Raw genomic sequence first — 14,815 nt, 5'->3', positions numbered from 1 at the left:
TAAAGTAAAAAAATATATATATTTAAATGTGGTAAAAAAAAGAAATTCCTAAATAAAGAAAAAAAAATATTGTTCCCATAAATACATTCCTTTATCTAAATAAATTTAAAAAAAACAAGAAAAGTACACATATTTAGTATCGCCGCATCCGTAACAACCCGACCTATAAAACTGTCCCACTAATTAACCCCTTCAGTGAACACCGTAAAAAAAAAAAAAAACGAGGCAAAAAACAACGCTTTACTATCATACCACCGAACAAAAAGTGGAATAGCACGCGATCAAAATGACAGATATAAATAACCATGATACACTAAAAACGTCATCTTGTCCTGCAAAAAACGAGCCACCATACAGTGTCATCAGCGAAAAAATAAAAAAGTTATAGTCCTCAGAATAAAGCGATGCAAAAAAATAATTCTTTTTTCTATAAAATAGTTTTTATCGTCTAAAAGCTCCAAAACTTTAAAAAAATTATATAAATGAGGTATCGCTGTAATCGTACTGACCCGAAGAATAAAACTGCTTTATCCATTTTACCAAACGCGGAATGGTATAAACGCCCCCCCCCCCCAAAAGAAATTCATGAATAGCTGGTTTTTGGTCATACTGCCTCATAAAAATCGGAATAAAAAGCGATCAAAAAATTTCACCTGCCCGAAAATGCTAACAATAAAAACATCAAATCGTCCCGCAAAAAACAAGACCTCACTTGAGTCTGTGGACCAAAATCTGGAAAAATTATAGCTCTCAAAATGTGGTAATGCAAAAGAATATTTTTTGCAATAAAAAGCGTCTTTTAGTGTGTGACAGCTGCCAATCATAAAAATCCGCTAAAAAACACGCTATAAAAGTAAATCAAATCCCCCTTCATCACCCCCTTAGTTAGGGAAAAATAAAAAAATTAAAAAAAGTATTTATTTCCATTTTCCCATTAGGGTTAGGGCTAGGGTTAGGGCTAGGGTTATGGCTAGGGTTAGGGTTGGGGCTAGGGTTAGGGTTGGGGTTAGGGTTGGGGCTAGGGTTAGGGCTAAAGTTAGGGTTAAGGCTAGTGTTAGGGTTAGGGTTGGGGCAAGGGTTAGGGTTGGGGCTAGGGTTAGGGTTGGGGCTAGGGTTAGGATTTGGATTACATTTACGGTTGGGATTACGGTTGGGCGTGTCAGGGTTAGGGGTGTGGTTAAGGATATAGTTGGGTTGGAGGTAGGGGTGTGGTTAGGGTTGGGTTTAGGGGTGTGATTGGGATTAGGTATGTGTTTGGGTTAGAGTTTCAGTTAGAATTGGGGATTTCCACTGTTTAGGCACATCAGGGCTCTCCAAATGTGACATGGCGTCCGATCTCAATTCCAGCCAATTCTGCGCTGAAAAAGTAAAACAGTGCTCCTTCCCTTCTGAGCTCTCCCGTGCGCCCAAACAGGGGTTTACCCCAACATATGGGGTATCAGCGTACTCATGACAAATTGGACAACAACTTCTGGCGTCCAATTTCTCTTGTTACCCTTGGGAAAATAAAAATTTGGGGGGCTAAAAAAAAAACATTTTTGTGGGAAAAAAATGATTTTTTATTTTCACGGCTCTGCGTTATAAACTGTAGTGAAATACTTGGGGGTTCAAAATTCTCACAACACATCTCATCTAGATAAGTTCCTTCGGGGGTCTAGGTTCCAATATGGGGTCACTTGTGGGGGGTTTCTACTGTTTAGGTACATCAGGGGCTCTGCAAATGCAACGTGACGCATGCAGACCAATCCATCTTGCAAGTCTGCATTCCAAATAGCACTCCTTCCCTTCCGAGGTCTGCCATGCGCCCAAACGGTTCCCCCCCACATATGGGGTATCAGCCTACTCAGGACAAATTGGACAACAACTTTTTGGGGATCAATTTCTCCAGTTTCCCTTGGGAAAATAAAAAATTGAGGGCGAAAAGTTCATGTTTGCGAAAAAATATGATTTTTTTATTTTTACGGCTCTACATTATAAACTTCTGTGAAGCACTGGGTGGGTCAAAGTGCTCACTACACATCTAGATAAGTTCCTTAGGGGGTCTACTTTCCAAAAAGGTGTCACTTGTGGGGGGTTTCAATGTTTAGTCACATTAGTGGTTCTCCAAACGCAACATGGCGTCCCATCTCAATTCCAGCCAATTTTGCATTGAAAAGTCAAACAGCGCTCCTTCCCTCCCGAGCTCTGCCATGCACCCAAACAGTGGTTTACCCCCCCATATGGGGTATCAGCGTACTGAGGACAAACTGCACAACAACGTTTGGGGTACAATTTCTTCTGGTAACCTTGGGAAAATAAAAAATTGGGGGCGAAAAATTCATTTTTGTGAAAAAATATTATTTTTTATTTTTACGGCTCTACATTATAAACTTCTGTGAAGCACTTGGTGGGTCAAAGTGCTCACCACACATCTAGATAAGTTCCTTAGGGGGTCTACTTTCCAAAATGGTGTCACTTGTGGGGGGTTTCAATGTTTAGTCACATTAGTGTTTCTCCAAACGCAACATGTCGTCCCATTTCAATTCCAGCCAATTTTGCATTGAAAAGTCAAATGGCGCTCCTTCCCTTCCGAGCTCTGCCATGCGCCCAAACAGTGGTTTACTCCCACATATGGGGTATCGGGGTACTCAGGACAAATTATACAACAACTTTTGGGGTCCATTTTCTCCTGTTACCCTTGGTAAAATAAAACAAATTGGAGCTGAAGTAAATTTTGTGTGAAAAAAAAATTAAATGTTCATTTTTTTTTAAACATTCCAAAAATTCCTGTGACACACCTGAACGGTTAATAACTTCTTAAATGTGGTTTTGAGCACCTTGAGGGGTGCAGTTTTTAGAATGGTGTCACACTTGGCTATTTTCTATCATATAGACCCCTCAAAATGACTCCAAATGTGATGTGGTCCCTTAAAAAAAATGGTGTTGTAAAAATGAGAAATTGCTGGTCAAATTTTAACCCTTATAACTCCCTAACAAAAAAAAATTTTGTTTCCAAAATTATGCTGATGTAAAGTAGACATGTGGAAATGTTACTTATTAAGTATTTTGTGTGAAATATCTCTGTGATTTAAGGGCATAAAAATTCAAAGTTGGAAAATTGCGAAATTTTCAAAATTTTCGCCAAATTTCAGTTTTTTTCACAAATAAACGCAGGTAATATCAAAAAAATGTTACCACTATCATGAAGTACAATATGTCTCGAGAAAACATTGTCAGAATCACCAGGATCCGTTGAAGCGTTCCAGAGTTATAACCTCATAAATGGACAGTGGTCAGAATTGCAAAAATTGGCCCGGTCATTAACGTGCAAACCACCCTCGGGGCTTAAGGGGTTAAAGTGCTTGCCATCCTCATACTTCATGCAGAAATTATATTAACTTTTAGAAAGATGTTTTCGTTTAGTACACACAATTAAATTAGTTTTGCAGATTTATCCTATATAAGGCTCAGTTCACTCCTGCGTTTTGGAATTCCATTTCCTTCTTTTGGATTCCTACACCTGTTACATGACAGATGTAAAAGAAAGAACCCCATTGACTATGATGGTGTCCATGTTTACTTTATGATATTTCTTCTTTTTCTATTTTTCTAGTAACATTTTTCATTTAAATAGCATCCTTTTAACACTAGCTATATATATACAGTACAGACCAAAAGTTTTGCCACACCTCCTCATTTAAAGATTTTTCTAATTTTTCTGTATTTTAATGACTATGAAAATTGTACATTCACACTGAAGGCATCAAAACTATGAATTAACACGTGGAATTATATACTTAACAAAACAGTGTGAAACAACTGAAATTATGTCTTATATTCTAGGTTCTTCAAAGTAGCCACCTTTTGCTTTGATGACTGCATTGCACACTCTTGGCATTCTCTTGATGAGCTTCAAGAGGTAGTCACCGGGAATGATCTTCCACCAATCTTGAAGGAGTTCAGTTGTTTCAAACTTTTTTGTTAAAAGGAACCTGTCACCCCCCCCCCCCCCAGGCGTTTTTAACTAAAAGAGCCACCTTGTGCAGCAGTAATGCTGCATTCTGACAAGGTGGCTCTTTTAGTTCTGGGTGCTGTAACTGCCGAAATAATCAGTTTTGTAATTAGTCCCAAATACCTTTTCTTCAGTCAAGGAGGCAGGCCTTTCCCCCCTGCTGCAGACGCCACACAGCCGTTACTCAAATCTTCTTGGCGCCGGGCACCACCTCCTCATAGCTATTTTGAAATGAGCCGGCACCTGCGCTCTTTTCTCCTGCCTTGGGCAGGCGCAGCGGGTGCTGCCCATCTGTCCTCATATGCAGTCTAGCTGACTGCGCCTGTGCGGCTGCCCTGCCTGTGAATCCCAGCCCCGCAGTGTCTTCTGATTTATTCACATTGCGGGGCTGGGATTCACAGGCAGGGCATCCGCACAGGCGCAGTCAGCTGGACTGCATATGAGGACAGACGGGCAGTGCTCACTGCGCCTGCCCAAGGCAGGAGAAAAGAGCGCAGGTGCCGGCTCATTTCAAAACAGCAGTGAGGAGGCGGCGCCCGGCGCCAAGAAGACTTGAGTGATGGCTGTGTGGCGTCTGCAGCAGGGGGGAAAGGTCTGCCTCCTTGACTGAAGAAAAGGTATTTGGGACTAATTACAAAACTGATTATTTCGGCAGTTACAGCACCCAGAACTAAAGGAGCCACCTTGTCAGAATGCAGCATTACTGCTGCACAAGGAGGCTCTTTTAGTTAAAAACGCCTGTGGGTGGTGACAGGTTCACTTTAAGTACAGTACAGACCAAAAGTTTGGACACGCCTTCTCATTTAAAGATTTTTCTGTATTTTCATGGCTATGAAAATTGTACATTCACACTGAAGGCTTCAAAACTATGAATTAACACATGTGGAATTATATACTTAACAAAAAAGTGTGAAACAACTGAAATTTTGTCTTATATTCTATGTTCTTCAAAGTAGCCACCTTTTGATTTGATGACTGATTTGCACACTCTTGGCATTCTCTTGATGAGCTTCAAGAGGTAGTCACCGGGAATGGTCTTCCAACAATCTTGAAGGAGTTCCCAAGGATGCTTAGCACTTGTTGGCCATTTTGCCTTCACTCTGCCGTCCAGCTCACCCCAAACCATCTCGATTGGTTTCAGGTCTGGTAACTGTGGAGGCCAGGTCATCTGGCTTAGCACCCCATCACTCTCATTCTTGGTCAACTAGCCCTTACACAGCCTGGAAGTGTGTTTGGGGTAATTGTCTTGTTGAAAAATAAATGATGGTCCAACTAAACACAAACCGGATGGAATAGCATGCCGCAGCAAGATGCTGTGGTAGCCACGCTGGTTCAGTATGCCTTCAATTTTGAATAAATCCCCAACAGTGTCACCAGCAAAGCACCCCCACACCATCACACCTCCTCCTCCATGCTTCACGGTGGGAACCAGGCATGTAGAGTCCATCCGTTCACCTTTTCTGCATCGCACAAAGACACGGTGGTTGGAACCAAAGATCTCAAATTTGGACTCATCAGACCAAAGCACAGATTTCCACTGGTTTAATGTCCATTCCTTGTGTTCTTTAGCCCAAACAAGTCTCTTCTGCTTGTTGCCTGTCCTTAGCAGTGGTTTCCTAGCAGCTATTTTACCATGATGGCCTGCTGCACAAAGTCTCCTCTTAACATTTGTTGTAGAGATGTGTCTGCTGCTAGAACTCTGTGTGGCATTGACCTGGTCTCTAATCTGAGCTGCCGTTAACCTGCGATTTCTGAGGCTGGTGACTCGGATAAACTTATCCTCAGAAGCAGAGGTGATTCTTGGTCTTCCTTTCCTGGGCCAGTCCTCATGTGAGCCAGTTTCTTTGTAGCGCTTGATGGTTTTTGCTACTGCACTTGGGGACACTTTCAAAGTTTTCCGAATTTTTCGGACTGACCGACCTTCATTTCTTAAAGTAATGATGGCCACTCGTTTTTCTTTACTTAGCTGCTTTTTTCTTGCCATTATACAAATTCTAATAGTCTATTCAGTAGGACTATCAGCTGTGTATCCTCCAGACTTCTTCACAACACAACTGATGGTCCCAACCCCATTTATAAGGCAAGAAATCTCACTTATTAACCCCTTCATGACCTTGGGATTTTCCGTTTTTCCGTGTTCGTTTTTCACTCCCCTTCTTCCCAGAGCCATAACTTTTTTATTTTTCCGTCAATTTGGCCATGTGAGGGCTTATTTTTTGCGGGACGAGTTGTACTTTTGAACAACATCATTGGTTTTAGCATGCCGTGTACTCGAAAACGTGAAAAAAATTCCAAGTGCGGTGAAATTGCAAAAAAAGTGCAATCCCACACTTGTTTTTTGTTTGGCTTTTTTGCTAGGTTCACTAAATGCTAAAACTGAGCTGCCCTTATGATTCTCCAGATCATTACGAGTTAATAGACACCTAACATGACTAGGTTCTTTTTTATCTAAGTGGTGAAATAAAATTCCAAACTTTGCTTTAAAAAAAAAAAAAAAAAAAAAAATTGTGCCATTTTCCGATATCCGTAGCGTTTCCATTTTTCATGATCTGGGGTCGTTTGAGGGCTTATTTTTTGCGTGCCTAGCTGGTGTTTTTAATGATACCATTTCGGTGCAGATACGTTCTTTTGTTCGCCCTTTATTGCATTTTAATGCAATGTCGCGGCGACCAAAAAAACGTGATTCTGGCGTTTCGATGTTTTTTTTCGCTACGCTGTTTAGCGATCAGGATAATGCTTTTTTTATTGCTAGATTGGGCGATTCTGAATGCGGCGATACCAAATATGTGTAGATTTGATTTTTTTTTTTTATTGATTTATTTTGAATGGGGCGAAAGGGGGGTGATTTAAACTTTTATATTTTTTTCATATTTTTTTTTACTTTTTTTTTTACTTTTGCCATGCTTCAATAGCCTCCATAGGAGGCTAGAAGCTGGCACAACGCGATCACCTCTGCTACATAGCAGCGATCTTATGTTCGCTGCTATGTAGCAGAAAATCAGGTGTGCTGTGAGCGCCGACCACAGGGTGGCGCTCACAGCTACCATGCATCAGTAACCATAGAGATCTCAAGGACCTCTATGGTTACAATGGAGAAGCATCGCAGACCTCCGATCATGTGACGGGGGTCGGCGATGCGCTTATTTCCGGCCGCCCGGCCAGAAGCGGTAGTTAAATGCCGCTGTCTGCATTTGACAGCGGCATTTAACTAGTTAATAGGCGCGGGCAGATCGCAAGTCTGCCTGCGCCTATTACGGGCACAAAACAGTTCAAAACAGCTGACATGTCCCGGCTTTGATGCGGGCTCACCGCCGGAGCTCGCATCAAAGCGGGGCTTCTGACCCCGGACGGGATAGTACGTCCGAGGTCAGAAAGGGTTTAAACCTGACAGGGCACACCTGTGAAGTGAAAACCATTCCCGGTGACTACCTCTGGAAGCTCATCAAGAGAATGCCAAGAGTGTGCAAAGCAGTCATCAAAGCAAAAGGTGGCTACTTTGAAGAACCTAGAATATAAGACATAATTTCAGTTGTTTCACACTTTTTTGTTAAGTATAAAATTCCACATATGTTAATTCATAGTTTTGATGCCTTCAGTGTGAATGTACAATTTTCATAGTCATGAAAATACAGAAAAATCTTTAAATGAGAAGGTGTGTCCAAACTTTTGGTCTGTACTGTATATTATACAAAGACCACTACACAGTATATGAAGCCATACTGTTCTGACTATTTACACAGTTCACATCTGGTTGCATCTAATAACAGCTGATCAGTGAGTGTGTAGGATAGTGGACCACTATGAATCTGATTTTAAAGAGGATTACAGGGAATCTGTCACCACACTTGATCGATCTGACCTTTTAGTATGTGCATAGAGGTTATAGTCTGCTGAAAAAAAGTCCTACCTATGTGCCTCATATCAGATACCTTGTTGTGGAAATATCATCTTTTATCACTTTATGTAAATGTGCTCTTCCAGGCTATGGGGTGTACACTGCCCAGAAGATAATGCTCCCTCCTCAATATATCATCCCATTTTTCTCCTCCCACACTGTGTCCATGTGACATAAGGTGCGCGGATGGAAATCCCGCGCCTTCACATTCCAACTGTTGTCACTCCTCTTCACTGTTCCGTCCTTCTGTGGGCATTGGCTTCACTTTTGTTGTGCACAAGCGTCAGAGAGTCACTGTAACGTCCACTGCCAGTGTTCTCCAGCATGCAGAAAAGGTGTAAATGACATGCTTTTTATGCAGGGCAGGAGGAAGGAAGCCAGGAGTGCGCCTTTTCTGCGCAATGGGAGTGAAAGTTACAGGGACTCTCCTGCGTTTGCACATAACAAAAGTGAAGCCAAAACCCACAGAAAGGCAGAGCAGTAAAGAGGAGCTAGAGCAGTCAGAATGAGCGGGTGCAGGATTTCACACCTGATGTTACAGGGACAGAGTGACAATGTGGGAGGAGAAAGATGAAGGGAGAAGGCAGAGTTATCTTCCGGGCAGCATACGCCCCATAGCCTGGGAGAGGTCATTTATGTAAAGCAATAAAAGATGATTTCTCAACAACAAGGCATCTGATATGAGACACACAGGTGGGACTTTTTTGTCAGCATTCTACAACCTGTATGCTCATATTAGTAGTTTGGACAGGTCAAATATGATGACAGATTCTCTTTAAGTATGTCATGAAAATGTCAATTGTGGACAACTCAATTTTTTCTTATTCTCCATAATTATGTACTAAAAGGTTTTTCCCATTTTGTAAAGTGATAGCTTGTCAATTAGATATGTGATAACTTAATGACTGATGTGCGTCCGACCTACTGATCCTGAAGTCATGAAGGAACAAGGGAATGCAGCTCTGCATCTCTTCCACATTCTTTCCCTGCAAATTGGCTCCTGCATGTTAGAAAAATGAAATGTTTTTTGTTGCCTATTTAGATAAAGGTTCACTTTATTCACTTTAATGTGTGCATTTATTTGAAAAATGTTTAAAATTGAGAGTCCTCAGTGGTTGATACCTTTTAATGGCTAACTGAAAAGATGGTAACAAATTGCAAGCTTTCGAGACTACGCAGGTCTCTTCATCAGGCAAAGACTAAAACAAATTCTAAATGATGATCATTTCTCTGATGAAGAGACCTGTGTAGTCTCGAAAGCTTGCAATTTGTTACCATCTTTTCAGTTAGCCATTAAAAGGTATCAACCACTGAGGATTCTCAATTCTAAACATTTTTCTATCTACTGGCTAACACGGTACCAAGATATATTTCTTTTCTGCATTTATTTGATGACTTTTAGCAAACAGCTTGTTCTTGTTATTGGCCGGTTACATCTTTAGAGAGCATAAAGCTATATCCCAACTCTAAGACTTTTGGAATAAATACTTAGTAAAGAGATGGGGAGAAGAAATGGTTCATTAACAATCCACCTGCACTTGTTTGGATATGCTATAAAATTTTTATATTCAGAGAGGGATTTAATGTGCATTTTTTTCAGTTCTCTTATACTGGCCATGGATCACTTTACATGTAGAATATACTGAAATAATTGGGGCAAATATAAGGAAAATAGTCTGTAAAAATAGGACAGTAAGTCTACAGACTTTATTTCCTTGCACCTTCATTTGGAATTTCCTAAAGCAGACCTGAGTAGAACCACTAGTAGATTGAATTTACACATAGATATAATGAAAAGGACTGAGTCCCAGGGCTTGGAACTCGTCTTCAATAATCTTTTTGTTAAGAATTTAAACAGACCAGTAAGAATATTCAAGGTAATTGTATTGTTTTTAGCGTCTCGAGAGATGAAACTGGATCATCATACCCAGAACCTTTCACCTTGTAGAAGTAGCAAGCAGAAGGAGCTAGTTAGTATTTTAGCCTGCTGTTAGCTTCACGTTTTCCCAATGCTGTCATCAAATAGCATGTAACAATTATGCCATTCTCTACGATATAAGCATTGCTGGGTTTTGTTTTGTTAGACAATTGTAGATCCACATAGAATTTGTCACTTCGCCCATGATTTATGGCCCCCTTCACCTTCCACTCCTACATTCATTCTTTTTCTTTCATTAATATCCTATTCAGGGAAAATATTTCTTAGTAAGAAAACTGCATGGACAGTGTCGTATTCTTTGATTAAATTTGCACCTAAAATAATTTTTCATTGTCGTTATTCTATTCTTGCTGAAAGGTTAGAGAGTTAAGCAAGCAGTCTGCAAGTGGTACATTCAGATTTAAAGCATAGGCTAACGGCAATCATTGCTTCTACTCATCACGTGTCCTAATGAATGGCCCATATGCAATGGAGTAATCTTTTTTGTCCACTGATCATAAGCACATTCATTACAAAAGCAGCATTTTTAACTTTAACCCAGTGATGAATAGCTTTGTCATGGAGAAGGTCCACTATCGATAGAGGTCAGTTGTGTTACATAGCTATCTGCCTCTAACAGTAGCGATCTGAGGGAGCTCCTTTTGCAGCTATTAACCACTTTAATGCCCTGTCAGTCACTGAAAACAGCATTTAAGCTGCAAGATCCTGCCCGGCGTCCAGTTGGAGCACACATAGCCAAGATCATAGATTGCCAATGGGTTGCCTTCTGAAGTCCCCCATGGCTGCTATTTTGGCACTTCTATAAACGCAGCCTGTGGACTGTTGAGATCTATATATGCAAAACTATTGCAGGAAATATTACAAGTGATTAGTGATGAGTGAGTGCGCTCGGATAAGCAAACAAACAATCCCTGCATGTGTTGTGGCTGTCGAACAGCTGCGAGATGTGCAGCCATGGCAACTCGAACATATTATTCAAGCACGCCGGAAATACTCTATTAGCCCATGAGCATGCTAGAATAACACCTTATGCGATCACACTCTCTAATCACTACAAGTGATCAAATGATCACAGGTTCAAATTTCATATGGCATAAAAAAGCGAAAATAAAAGTTTTTTAAAATAAAAGAAATACAAAAAATAATTGAATGGCGATCAGTTGTTAAAGGCAGCTGTGAAAATCTCACTTGTGGAGCTGCTCCATCTTTTGCTGCAGGGTACTACACATCCATCAGAAGACAGTCAAATCTGCAAGTGGGTATTTCTGGCCATTGGCCGCCACCACCTGCACCGATATCAGTTAATCGGCAAGGCCGCTGAGTGTTAAACCCCAAACAATGAGACATTGATGACCTATCCTAGCGATAGGTCATGAATGCTAAAGTAGTGGACAACCTCTTTCTGAATTTTTAAGCCACAAAAATAATAAAAAATTTTTTTTACATATTTATACCATCAAAATCATAATCACATGAAGAATCCTGGTTCCAGGTCATTTCTACTTCACAATTAATGCCGTAAAAGCAAAAGCTACACAATCATGGCTGAGTGGTGATTTTTTTCACCATTTCTCCTCATTTTACATTTTTCCTCATTTTCAGTACATTATATGGTAAATTAAATGATGTAATTCAAAACTACGACGCATTCAGAAAAAAAAAATGCCTTTATACTGCAATGTCTACAGAAAAATAAAAGAAATTTAAGACTCTTTGAATAAGGAAGGGAAAACTTAAATGGAATATTCAGGACATTTGATAGGATGGTCCTACTGGTGTCATGCTGATTGACAGCCTGCTCTCCGCTTCCAGTTGTCAATCAGCATGAAACCAGTAGTCCCACCCTCTCAATAGGAAGAGAAACTGCTGCTCTGTTGAAAGGAAGCAGTTGAATCTCTGGCAGGAGTGGTCAACGACCGGCACTGGGTACAACAGACAGGTTGTTACCTCAGTTAGCAACTACATGCCTTTTTTTTTAAGTCACAGAAATCCCCTTTATGGGGAAGAGAAACTGTCCTTATGATACATCTCCAATTTGTCTTGAAGCAACCTGTGTCTGATTTTAAAGGGATAAATATTTATTAAGGCATTTCTGCCTGTACAATTCTATAATATATACTAGATGGTGGCCCGATTCTAACGCATCGGGTATTCTAGAATATGCATGCCCATGTAGTATATTGCCCAGCCACGTAGTATATTGCCCAGCGACGTAGTATATTTCCCAGCGACGTAGTATATTGGCCAGACACGTAGTATATTGCCCAGCGACGTAGTATATTGCCCAGCCACGTAGTATATTGCCCAGCCACGTAGTATATAGCCCAGCCACGTAGTATATAGCCAAGCTACGTAGTATATTGCCCAGCCACGTAGTATATTGCCCAGCCATGTAATATATTGCCCAGCCATGTAGTATATTGCCCAGCCATGTAGTATATTGCCCAGCCATGTAGTATATAGCCCAGCCACGTAGTATATAGCCCAGCCACGTAGTATATTGCCCAGCCACGTAGTATATAGCCCAGCCATGTAGTATATAGCCCAGCCATGTAGTATATAGCCCAGCCACGTAGTATATAGCCCAGCCACGTAGTATATTGCCCAGCCATGTAGTATATAGCCCAGCCATGTAGTATATTGCCCAGTGACGTAGTATATTGCCTAGTGACGTAGTATATTGCCCAGTGACGTAGTATACAGCACAGAGCCATGTAGTATATTGCCCAGCCACGTATGTCACAGGTTAAAAAATAAACATATACTCACCTTCCGATCCGAGGGCCCCTTGTAGTTCTAACATACTCACCATACTTGTAGTTCTGTCGCCTGTGCGCGGTGCAGGCGGCAGCTTCCGGTCCCAGGGTGTGATGACGTCGCGGTCACATGACCATGACATCATGGCAGGTCCTTCTGCCATATGATCTTTGCTACCGGAACCTGCCGCTTGCACAGAGCGGTTACCGGAGGGTGGCGAGGAGCGGGAAAGGCGGCGGAAGGTGAGTATATAATGATTTTTTATTTTTTTTAATTATTTTTAACATTAGATCCTTTTAAAAATTGGTCACAGGGTTAATAGCGGTGGTAACGGAATGAGTTACCCGCGGCATTACGCGGTCCGTTACCGCTGGCATTAACCCTGTGTGAGCCGTGACTGCGGGGAGTATGGGGCGGGCGCCGGGCACTAACTGCAGGGGAGTAGGGAGGGACTAATCGGACTGTGCCCGTCGCTGATTGGTCGCGGCAGCCATGACAGGCAGCTGGCGAGACCAATTAGCGAATGAATAACCGTGACGGAAGTTGCCGACAGACAGAAAGACGGAAGCAAACTGCATTCATATTCCGACAGTAGTGTTCATGAATTGTACTTTCATTGTCTGTTACGTAATGTGCGAGTTGTTGAATATTGTCCTGGTCGTGCCTTAGTTGGTAGAGCATTCGTTTTTTATGAATTTGGCGATCATGTTGTTCCTGTCGTACAACAGTTTGTTGTGGTGTCTCCGGTTGGTGACGGTGTCTGTGAGATTCCGCATCCTGGGCTTGTCTAGCAGCAGTTTGCTGTGGTGTCTCCTGTTGGCGACGTCTGTGAGATTCCGCATCCTGGGCTTGTCTGGCGGCAGTTTGTTGTGGTGTCTCCTGTTGGCGACGTCTGTGAGATTCCACATCCTGGGCTTGTCTGGCGGCAGTTTGTTGTGGTGTCTCCTGTTCCCGATGTTGTCGTTTTCTTGCTGCTGCTGCTTTTCTGTCATCCTCGGTGGCGTATTTTCTTTTACGACCCATTCTAAGATAGAAACACAGGGAGATGCCGCCCATACAGGGAGACGCAGGCACACACCTTACACAATGGCCGCACTTGACAGCAGTGGAGGACAATGATGATTCCAGAATTCGCGGCTGGCCTCGACCAATCAGCAAGGCGGGATTTCCGAGACAGACAGACAATTAGACCCTTAGACAACACAATGGCGGCACGTGATAGCAGTGGAGGACAATGCCCGTCGCTGATTGGTCGAGGCCGGCTGGCCTCGACCAATCAGAGACTGTGCCCGTCGCTGATTGGTCGAGGCCTAGCAGCCTCGACCAATCAGAGACGCGCGATTTCCAGGACAGACAGACAATTAAACCCTTAGACAATTATATATATAGATAAGTCCAGCCATTCTACTTATCTATGGTGAACCTACATTGTAATGTGTCATCATTTTTACAATAATACATTGAAGAAATGCATAGTTTCCTTTGTTGTACCTATTTTCTATGTGACTTTTATATATCCCTTTTAACCTACTATTTCTATCTGTTACGTATGAAGATTAAAGTAAAATATAAACTCCTCTGAGCTTTGAATGTATAGTTTTTGGTGAAGCGCTTTGATTCAGAACCCCATGGGTGGTCACATCATCAGCATCATAAACAGTGTGCTGAACAAAAGAGCTGCAAGCATATATTCTGTTTCACTAGCCACATACTAATTTGTCTGTGGATGACAAAGAAACCTTTCTTAAGACAGACAAATCGCACTCATGTCATTTTGGTTGTAGAACAGTTGAATACCTCCCAGATTTCTTAATTCACACAGTGCGAAAAGGAAGCCAAGCTGAGGAGTTCTTGAGACTTCGATATGCATCAAATGCTGCTGATAAATGTTCCCTTTTATGCCGTGTGCCAAAAACAAAAGTGACCACAGTCTGCGTGTATTTATCGTGTTGTCAATATACGCTCTCCAACTATTGTTGGACTGTAATTTCCAAAGTACATGCCAGATCAAGAGGCAGCAGATGATTTGAGTTGTGGTCCAGTAACAGCTGGAGATGCTGGCCCTCTGCTCTGTAGTCTACAATACGCTTAAGTAGGAAATATCTAACGTTAATGAGATTTGTCCAAGGTGTCCTTGCCAACACTCACAAAGCGTCCAACATGCCTATGGTAGGCTCCGTCACCTGAATACACACATGGTTCACAGGCAGATTTTCATCTCTGGCTGAACGTT

General features: G+C 41.8%; 1 protein-coding gene across 4 annotated transcripts in view; it reads left to right on the top strand.

Annotated features, from left to right (window-relative positions):
* Positions 1-14,815, top strand: part of ADAMTSL1 (ADAMTS like 1) — a 481,733-nt gene that overhangs the window by 321,028 nt on the left and 145,890 nt on the right. The gene's annotated exons all lie outside the window — the stretch shown is intronic.

This window comes from Ranitomeya variabilis, chromosome 1 (genome assembly GCF_051348905.1).
Source record: "Ranitomeya variabilis isolate aRanVar5 chromosome 1, aRanVar5.hap1, whole genome shotgun sequence".
Classification (NCBI taxonomy): Eukaryota; Metazoa; Chordata; class Amphibia; order Anura; family Dendrobatidae; genus Ranitomeya; species Ranitomeya variabilis.
The sequence above is the reverse complement of the archived record's forward strand: the minus strand, read 5'-3'. Positions and strand labels throughout refer to the sequence as shown.